Source organism: Peromyscus californicus, unplaced genomic scaffold, assembly GCF_007827085.1.
Source record: "Peromyscus californicus insignis strain IS unplaced genomic scaffold, ASM782708v3 Scaffold_7__1_contigs__length_154581171, whole genome shotgun sequence".
In the NCBI taxonomy this organism is placed as follows: Eukaryota; Metazoa; Chordata; class Mammalia; order Rodentia; family Cricetidae; genus Peromyscus; species Peromyscus californicus.
In genome coordinates, this window is record NW_026294595.1 from 90,530,519 (window position 1) to 90,539,266 (window position 8,748).

Below are 8,748 nucleotides of genomic sequence, written 5' to 3' on the forward strand. Positions count from 1 at the left end.
TCCAAAATGGTCACACCCTTTGATATCCCCATTCACAATATATGATAATTCCAACTTTTTCATCTGTTTTAACTTCTTATTAACCCTATTTTAAATTATAACAACACTGGTGGGTCTGAAAGTGGTGTCTTGTTATGGATTTTATTTTCCCCTCTGGAAAATGTCCATAAAAATTCCCTGCCTGTGTTCAATTTGATTATTTGCTTTTCTACTGCTAAATTGTATTTTTTAAAATATAATCTGGATGTAAATATGTCTCAGAGTTTATCAAAGAGAAAGAACCAATAGGAAATAGGAGATAGAAGAAGATAGGTAGACAGACAGATGGATATGGATAAAGACACAGTGCTACAGCTTAGTTCTGGAATGCCTTTCAAATGCAATTTGAAATTTGTTAAATTGTCAAGTGCAATTTGTTAAAGTTTGTTAACTGGTTTTCAGTTTACCCTATTGGATGGTAGAGACCTTTATAATATAGGGCCCAATTTAAGGTCACTGGGGACATTCCTTTGAAGGGGATTGTGAGACACAGGTGTCTTTCTCTTTCACTGTCTAGTTACCATAAGATAAACACATTTTCTCTTCTATCAACTTCCACTATGGAATCTGGGCCACCAAAGTACCAAAGCAAGGGGGCTAATAATTGGTCATTGACCAAAATTGTGAGCCCAAATTCCTTTTTATAAGTTGATTTCCATGTATATTACATTAGCTAAAGTCTTACTAATAGAGATATGTGAATAGAAAATAAATAGATGAACAAAAATTAATGATGGGAATTGGCCCTCACATTTTGTTTATTTTATTTTTATTTTTTGGTTTTTTGAGACAAGGTTTCTCTGTGTAGCTTTGCGCCTTTCCTGGAACTCACTATGTAGCCCAGGCTGGCCTCAAACTCACAGAGATTCTCCTGCCTCTGCCTCCCAAGTGCTGGGATTAAAGGCATGCACCACCACCGCCCAGATCGGTCATCACATTTTAAAGGAATAACCACAATAAATTTCATAGAAGATAGAGAACCAGGGAAACAGCTGAAATATGATCTTCATTCTGAAGCTAAAGACCCAAGACTCTGGAAGACCACTGGGCAGGTTTTAGTAACTCTTCTGTTGCTGTGAAGAGACGTAATGACCAAGGCAACCTATAAAAGAAATCCATTTAATTGGGGACTTGCTTACAGTTTCAGGAGTTTCAGGAAGTGAGTCCACAACCATCTCAATGGGGAGCATGGAGGCATGCAGGCCTGGCACTGGGGTAGGAGGTCAAGTAGCTGGGAGCTTTACATCATATCCACAAGTTAGGGGCAGAGAGAGAGAAAAAAAGAGAGAAAGAGAGAGGGAGAGGGAGGGAGGGATAGAGGGAGAAGGAGGGAGAGAGGGAAAGAGGGAGAGAGGGAAAGAGGGAGAGAGGGAAGAAGGGAGGGAAGGAAGAAAGGAGGAAGGGAGGGAGGGAGGGAGAGAGAACATTTAGAGAGTATGAATATTTGTGTGTCTTCTACCTTTTTGTTCTCCATGGGCATGTGTGACTGGATAGCGCACTGAAGCTGATTCACTACATTCTCTGCTGGTTCAGATGCCTCCCTCTGGAAACACTCAAAGAAAGTCCCAGAAATGGTGCCTTGCCGGGTACTGGGAAACATTGTATCCTATTAAGTTGGCCGGAATTAACTTTTACAAACTTACCCATCAGATATTGGATTTGCAAATATCTTCTCTCACTCTGTCAGTTGTCTTTTCACCTCTTATGATTTTTTAATACAAGTTTTTTTTAAAAAGGATTTATTTATTTTTATTATTTCAAAATCATGTATTTACATGTGTCTCTGTGTGAGTATTTGTACTTGCGGTTGCCCAAGGAGGCCAGAAGAGGGTGTTGGATCTTCTGGAGCTGGAGAGATAGGAAGTTTTGAGCTGCCTGCCATGGGTGCTGGGAATCTAACTGCCTCTAGAAGAGCCATAAGTACTTTTAACTCCTTACCTTCTCTTCACGACTGAGAAACAAGTTTAAATAAGTTTGTCTTACCTACCAGTAGATGTATTTTTCAAGGGGTATAAATAAATTCTTTTAATGATGTAAATAAACTGAGAAAATTTTCTTGTAAAGGGCATTTGACTAGAACAAGTTGCTTAGATCAAAGATAGTTTGTATATTGCTGTTTCTTTTTGAATTGCCAAACAGTAGTGTGGTGACTAAAATAATAAATCATCCAACATTATAAGAAATATCCCTCAAAGTTTATATTTCAGGAGTGTAAAACAGTTATAGTTTTTTCTCTGCTATACAACGTAAATGTCAGAAGGCTGCCAAGCCACTTGCCCAACAAGGTGATTGTATTCTTCAGAAGGAGTGTAAAAGAATACCTGCTTTGATATATTCTTTGGACAGTAAGAGAGGTGAAGGAACAGATGAAATGTTCTAGCTGCAAGACAAATGCTAAAGGAAGATGAAAAAGAAATGTTATCAGTATAGTGCATAGTTACAGAGGTGAAATATCACTTTTTGCAGTTCATATCAATGTAAATATACTCAAAAACAACATGAGTAAACCCGAAGATAGGTTGAATCAACAATTCCAGCAATGAAATGGAAAAACAAAACACAATGTCTAAGAACTGTGAGGATAATATCAACAGATATAACATGCATGCAAATTGAATACCAGAAAAAGAAGAAGATGATGGAGCACAAAATTTAAAATCTCAAAATACCCCCAAGTTTTCAAAATTAGTGACACTCACAAACCCATAGACCCAGGGTGGTTGGAGTGTCTCAAATGGTATAAACAACCAACCAAACAAACAAATAAAAAGACGAAACCTTAGATGTGCTATTTTTAAATTACAGAAAGCCAAAGATGAAGAAAAAAGAGAAAAAATTGAAAGGAGACAAAGAAAAAGAAATCCTGTGTATAGAGAAAGAAAGATGAGGGTTATACCAAATATCTCAACATAAACAGTGAAAATAAGATATGAGCAATGAGATATCTGAGATGTTTATAGAACCCAACACAACTATATTTCTATGGAGAAAAGATCTTCAGGCAGAAATGTAGACTTTCTTATATAAAGAGGTCAACTCTGAGAACATGTACGTCCAAATAACAATAAATGGGCTGAGCAGGTTGTACATGATATATATATATCTAGGTCATCATGCTAAATGAGACTTTGTGGTGGTGTGGCTTGTTTGGGATCATCCAAACACCTATAAGTAACCCATATCCTTGCTCTATGAGTAAGCCCAGTAAACTCACTGGTTCCCCAGGTTGGACTTCAGTGGGATTACACTTTGGTTTCTTGTTGGTGCCATATAAGGAGGTGTTGATATATATATACATATCAACAATTAAAGAAAAAGAGGCCATGAATTTGAAAGAGAGCAGGAAAGGGTATATAGAAAGGTTTGGAGGGATGAAAGGGAATGGAGGAAATTATGTAATTATATTATAATTTTTAAAAATGAAATATAACATATTAAGTGAGGTGATAAAACGAAACCCCAATGTCTACTACCAGACAAGACAGAAAGAGGGGAGAAGAGAACAAAGATGCTCAGCAAGTAGTAACAGGCATGGAAAACAACTGTACCAATAACCACTTTAATAGAAGAAGTTCATGCACACTAACAAGATAAATAAAAACGCTAATCACATTTGCTGATCAGTAACTCACTTTAAAGAATATAGAACATGGAGAATTTGAAATGGAATGGGTTTGTCATACCCACATTAATGAGAGAAAACTGGAGGAGCCCTGATAATGTAAGAACAATGTATCTCAGAAGAAGGAAGATTATCAAAAAATAACAGTAAATACCCAAAGAGTGGGAGAAAATTTTGCCAGCTCTTTATCTGACAGAGCATTGGTATACAGCCTGCACAAAGACTTTAACAAATGGAACATGAAAAGAACAAACAATCATAGCAATAAAAAAATTGGCACAATATTCTGAATGGAAACTTACCCACGTACAGTCTATTAATATTTGAAAAAAAGTTCAATATTTTTAGACCACATTGTAACCCAATCACACCTTAGAATGGATATATATATATATATATGTATAATATATGAGGATATGAAAAATAAATCCTTTACACTTTCAGTGGGACATAAATTAGTTCAGTTAGTATGAAACTCAGTACGGAGGAGGCTGCAAAAACTAAGAGTAGAACTGCCATAGGCCCAGGTATATCATGCCTGTGTATTGCTTTGAGGGATGCAAAGTATGCAAACAAGAGTGATACCTGCCTGTTGTATTTATCACTCACTCCATTCTGAAGTAGCTACAATATGCAATCAGCCTAGGACCATGTCTGCAGATGATTGGATATCTAAAATATGACATACATGTACATATGCTATAGAATACTATCCCTATAGCATAATGGCCATTTTCTTCATTAGAACACAGTGACTACTTTCAAGAAACCCCCAGAGGTCAGGTTTGTTGACTGTTGACATCCCTTCATAGAATGAGGTGTAGAGATGGTCATTGGACCCCACCCTTCTAAGGTTCTACCAGTTCCTTCCTGTGTATCTTGGACATTCGTATGTAATTCTGCCCACTTTGTTCATGGTCTCATGGTCTTGGCAGGTGTTGGAGAATTTGGAGGGTGGTAAAGCCAACAGGGATAGGGTGGGATGTGGTAGTGGGTGGGAAGACTCCATCTATACAGCTATGGGGAAATGGTCATCATGCTAGAATGAGACTTTGTGGTGGGGCGGCTGCTTTGGGATCATCCAGACACCTACAAGTAACCCATATCCTTGCTCTATGAGTAAGCCCAGTAAACTCACTGGTTCCCCAGTTTGGACTTCAGTGGGAACACTTTGGTTTCTTATTGGTGCCATATAAGGGGGTGGTAGACATTTGTTTAAATCTCTCCAGTGAAGCAATTCTCCGTACAACATATCATACTGAATATTACAGGAAAATGGGTGAAATTGGGGAATCATTAGGCTAAGCAAAAAAAGCCAGTTTTTTTCTTGTTCCATACATTTCAGATTTGTTTTTTGCTATTCCTATGAAGAATAATGCATTTTGAATGGGATTACACTGAATTTATAAATTGTTTTTGGTGGGATGGTCATTTTCATAATATTAATTCTACTGAACAATGAGTATGAGATGTCTTTCCATTTTCTAGCGCCTTTTCAATCTTTCTTCAGAGAGTTGAAGCTTTCATTGAGGTCTTTCACCTCCTTGATTAGGTTTATCCCAAGATATTTTATTGTCTTTGGTGCTATTGCAAATGGGAATATGCCAATAATATTTTCCTTGGTGTATTTGTTGGTGGTGTATAGAAAGACAACTTAGTTTTGAAAGCTGATTTTGCACATTGACACTTTGATAAGATTAGTGATTGTTTCTAGACATTTTTCTGGGAGAAATAAAGAGTCTAGCTGTATTACAAATGCACTAAATACCCTCTCTGAAGGGTGGATAAACAGATGGTGATAATTATGTGTATATACATGGACTTTCAAAGGCTAAATTTACAATGAATTAATGAACTTAATTGGCTCATTTTGTGATTCTAGAACTGGGCAATGTTTCTTTCCATATAATATAGTAAATGTTCAAAGGGTCAGTCAGAGGAGGTGATGTTATAGACAGAAAAAGGCATTAGAAAGCTCACATGCACGTACACACACACACACACACACACACACACACACACACACACACACACACCCCTAGAGTAGTTTGTTATTACAAAGTTACTTTCTTTCAAAGATGAGCACAGGAAACAGAACAGGAAGTTAACTGACCACACCAGTTTCTTCAAGTTAACCTTTTCTGCTACGGATTAGGTCAAAGGAAATTTCTTATCCTGCCAGTTTACCTGTTTGGGGAATTAGGCTATTATGATTTTAATTCTGGTTTTTTCTTTGGGAGGAGGGGAGCGTCCACTAGCATATTTTCAACTTTGTGATGTGGAATGTTAGTACAACCCTATTTTGATTTTTAGCCTGACTCACTAGGTTAGTTGGAGCAAAAGCTTGGTAAAAAAACAATAACTCCATATGTGATGTTGAATCAGTGACTTTTCTTTTCTAAGGAATAACAAGGTTTTACTGATCAACAGCAAAATGTAAATGCCTGTATTTAAATTAGCAAAGATGTATGATCATCAACCCAGCAAAGGACAAAAGCAACTGCCGATGATACAGCTTAAAGGATTCAGAATTACATCTGGAAAAAGAAAGGGATGATTGAGGCATAGAATACAATTGCTTTTGCTTTTCAGAGTCAGCAACATCAGGAAGAGTTAGAGGATGCTCGGCGCTCAAGAAATATAAATGGCTACCTAGAGACACCGGCGCCCGCCCATTTTCTTCTCTGTCTGTTCTTAAAGTAGGACCAAGTAATTCAGTACCTAAGAGAGGGCAAATTACCTGAAATTGCTGCTGGGTGTCAGTCAGAGAGGCGTGCAGCACAGAGAAAGATGTGAAGAAGTGTGGAAAGTTAACACGTTCTGTCTCCTTCCTGTGTTAGATGCGGTGCGGAAACACTGCCTTCACTGAACAGCTCTGAAGATTCCGTCAGCATCACCCACAATTAAATCCCAAACTTCACTGCCCAGACCCGTAAAATGATATTGACAATTTCATGTTCTTTTTGTTTTCTTTCTGCAAATCTTCACTGGGGCCAATGATCACAAATAAAACTAGTGTTTCCTTTTATCTGGGCTGTGGCTTTGTAAAATGATTTTATGGTAAACATATTTTTCTGGGTTTTGTTGAGCAGAGTTCTGAGAGAGAAGATAGGATTTTCTAAAACTAACATTAAAGGGAAAACTTACCCGATAGCATGCTATACTCTAAATAATTAATTGTCCACTAGGGTAATAAAAACAAAGGTAGGAACACTCAAAGGGGAGGAAGGTTTTGGAAGAGAAATGAAATAAACAAACAAAAAAGAAATACTCTGCAGACTTGTCTGAGCTGACCTGGTAAGACAGGGGAGTATAGAAGACGCACTTAGATAATCAGATTCAGGATTTCTTGCTCTATTGTTCCCATTGGCGATGAAGTCATGAGATTTTAGGAATACATTTTTTTCTTTGTGTTTTTCTCGGATGCCTCAGTGTCCCATTTTCCACCCACTTTCTACTTGAGTGTGCAATGCTCGCTGGCCGTTACTTTATCCCATGTGGATTAATGGTGAAATTGCATCTTAGGAATCTTGAAATTCCTGGAAAATTTTAGAGAAGAAACTTGCAAAAATTTGATACATTTGAGAATCTTCTTGCATTTAGTCTTACTAAACACTTTTTTAAAAATTATATTTTGGGGTGACAATAAATTTAGAGTTGATTTTGTAAGTGCTCCTCAAGTTATCCCCACAGTCTTGTGAGAGGATTTAGAACATGCTGCATATACAATACCAAACTAGAAGAACTAGAGTTCAGTCTCCCCTAGGGCCTTACTATCGCAATTAGGTTATAGAAAGAAACTTTGTGGGCCCAACAAGATCCCTTCAACATCGTGGTCATTAGCCCCACATCTTGCTCATCTGAAAGCTACAATTTCATGTGACATCTGAATATATTTTATGAGATGTGTGCCCACAGTTTTATAAAAATCCCCACCTTCCTGGAACTTCCCAGTACAGATGGGAGACCAGTGATCAATCAATGATTGAAATACACAGATGTCAGACAGAATGCCATGCTTGGAGCAAGAGATGTAGGATAATTGTTATTTCTATTCCTTACCAACACGAAGCAATTTTCTTCCATGACTCAGTCCAGAATGTAAAAGTCTTTCCTATTTTTGATAAATCTGACAGCTTTTCCAGGCATTATTTTTAGAAATGAATGTATAATACCATTTATCAAGCCCCAGCTCCTTATATAACATCAAGGAACATCAGTGTGTAATCCATAAAGGATATTTTTGCAACTGATAGAAAAAGAGATCAAGTTACTTGCTGTGATGTTTCTTTGGCAAGCACCATTTTTTTCTTAGCCTCTGAGAGTGAAGTGTCTTGAGAAATGACCTGGTGAGACAGGATTGGTGAAGGGTCCTGCCCACTTGGCTTGCATTTCCAGAAGCATAGAAGAGGAACATTTGCTTTCTCATTTAGCAATTATCCCTGGGAGGGCATTAAATGATATGAACTGTGATTTCAATATGCCTTTTTTTTTTTTTTTTTTTTTTAGAAAAAATGGTTTCTCTATTTTTTGTGTGTGCATACATGTTTTTGCATTTGTATGTGGGCGCACATGTGCATACATTTGTGTGGAGGCCAGAGGTCAAAGCCAAGGATCCTCCTCTACCATCCCATTCTTCACCTTAGTTTTATTTTATTTTCCAATATAACATTTTCATTGATTCTATGGCAATTTCATATCATGAACCCCATCACACTCACTTCCCAGTCCTTCCATGTCTGCTTCCCCACCCTTGCGACGCCCCCCCAAAGGTAACAATAAAAATAAGAATAAAAAAAAAAAACAAGTCCAGTTTGTGCTATCTATATACTCACTGGAGCATGGTCAAATTCTCAGTGGCCAGCCCCTTAAACAGAACTGCGTCCTTCCCCTCTAACACCACTGCCAGAAGCCATCAATTACAGAGAGGTACATTTCAGCATCCCTATCACACTTTGTAAGAGTTCTCTTTGATGGCTTTCTGTCTGTCTAGGCTGTTAGCTTTTTTTGGGGGGAGGGGGGGAGGAACTATTGGGGTAGGGGGTAGGGGTTGTCACAGAGGCCTTCCATGTCCCTCCCTCTCAACT

The 8,748-nt window shown here is 37.8% G+C and overlaps 1 long non-coding RNA gene across 1 annotated transcript; it reads right to left on the bottom strand.

Annotated features, from left to right (window-relative positions):
- Nucleotides 1-291: 291 nt before the first annotated feature.
- On the bottom strand, nucleotides 292-6,512 carry LOC128102683 (uncharacterized). Its single transcript, XR_008215482.1, has 4 exons — nucleotides 6,402-6,512; nucleotides 2,361-2,433; nucleotides 1,499-1,628; nucleotides 292-1,141 (listed from the first exon to the last, which is right to left on the bottom strand). It is a non-coding gene; the product is annotated as an uncharacterized LOC128102683 (long non-coding RNA).
- Nucleotides 6,513-8,748: the final 2,236 nt, after the last annotated feature.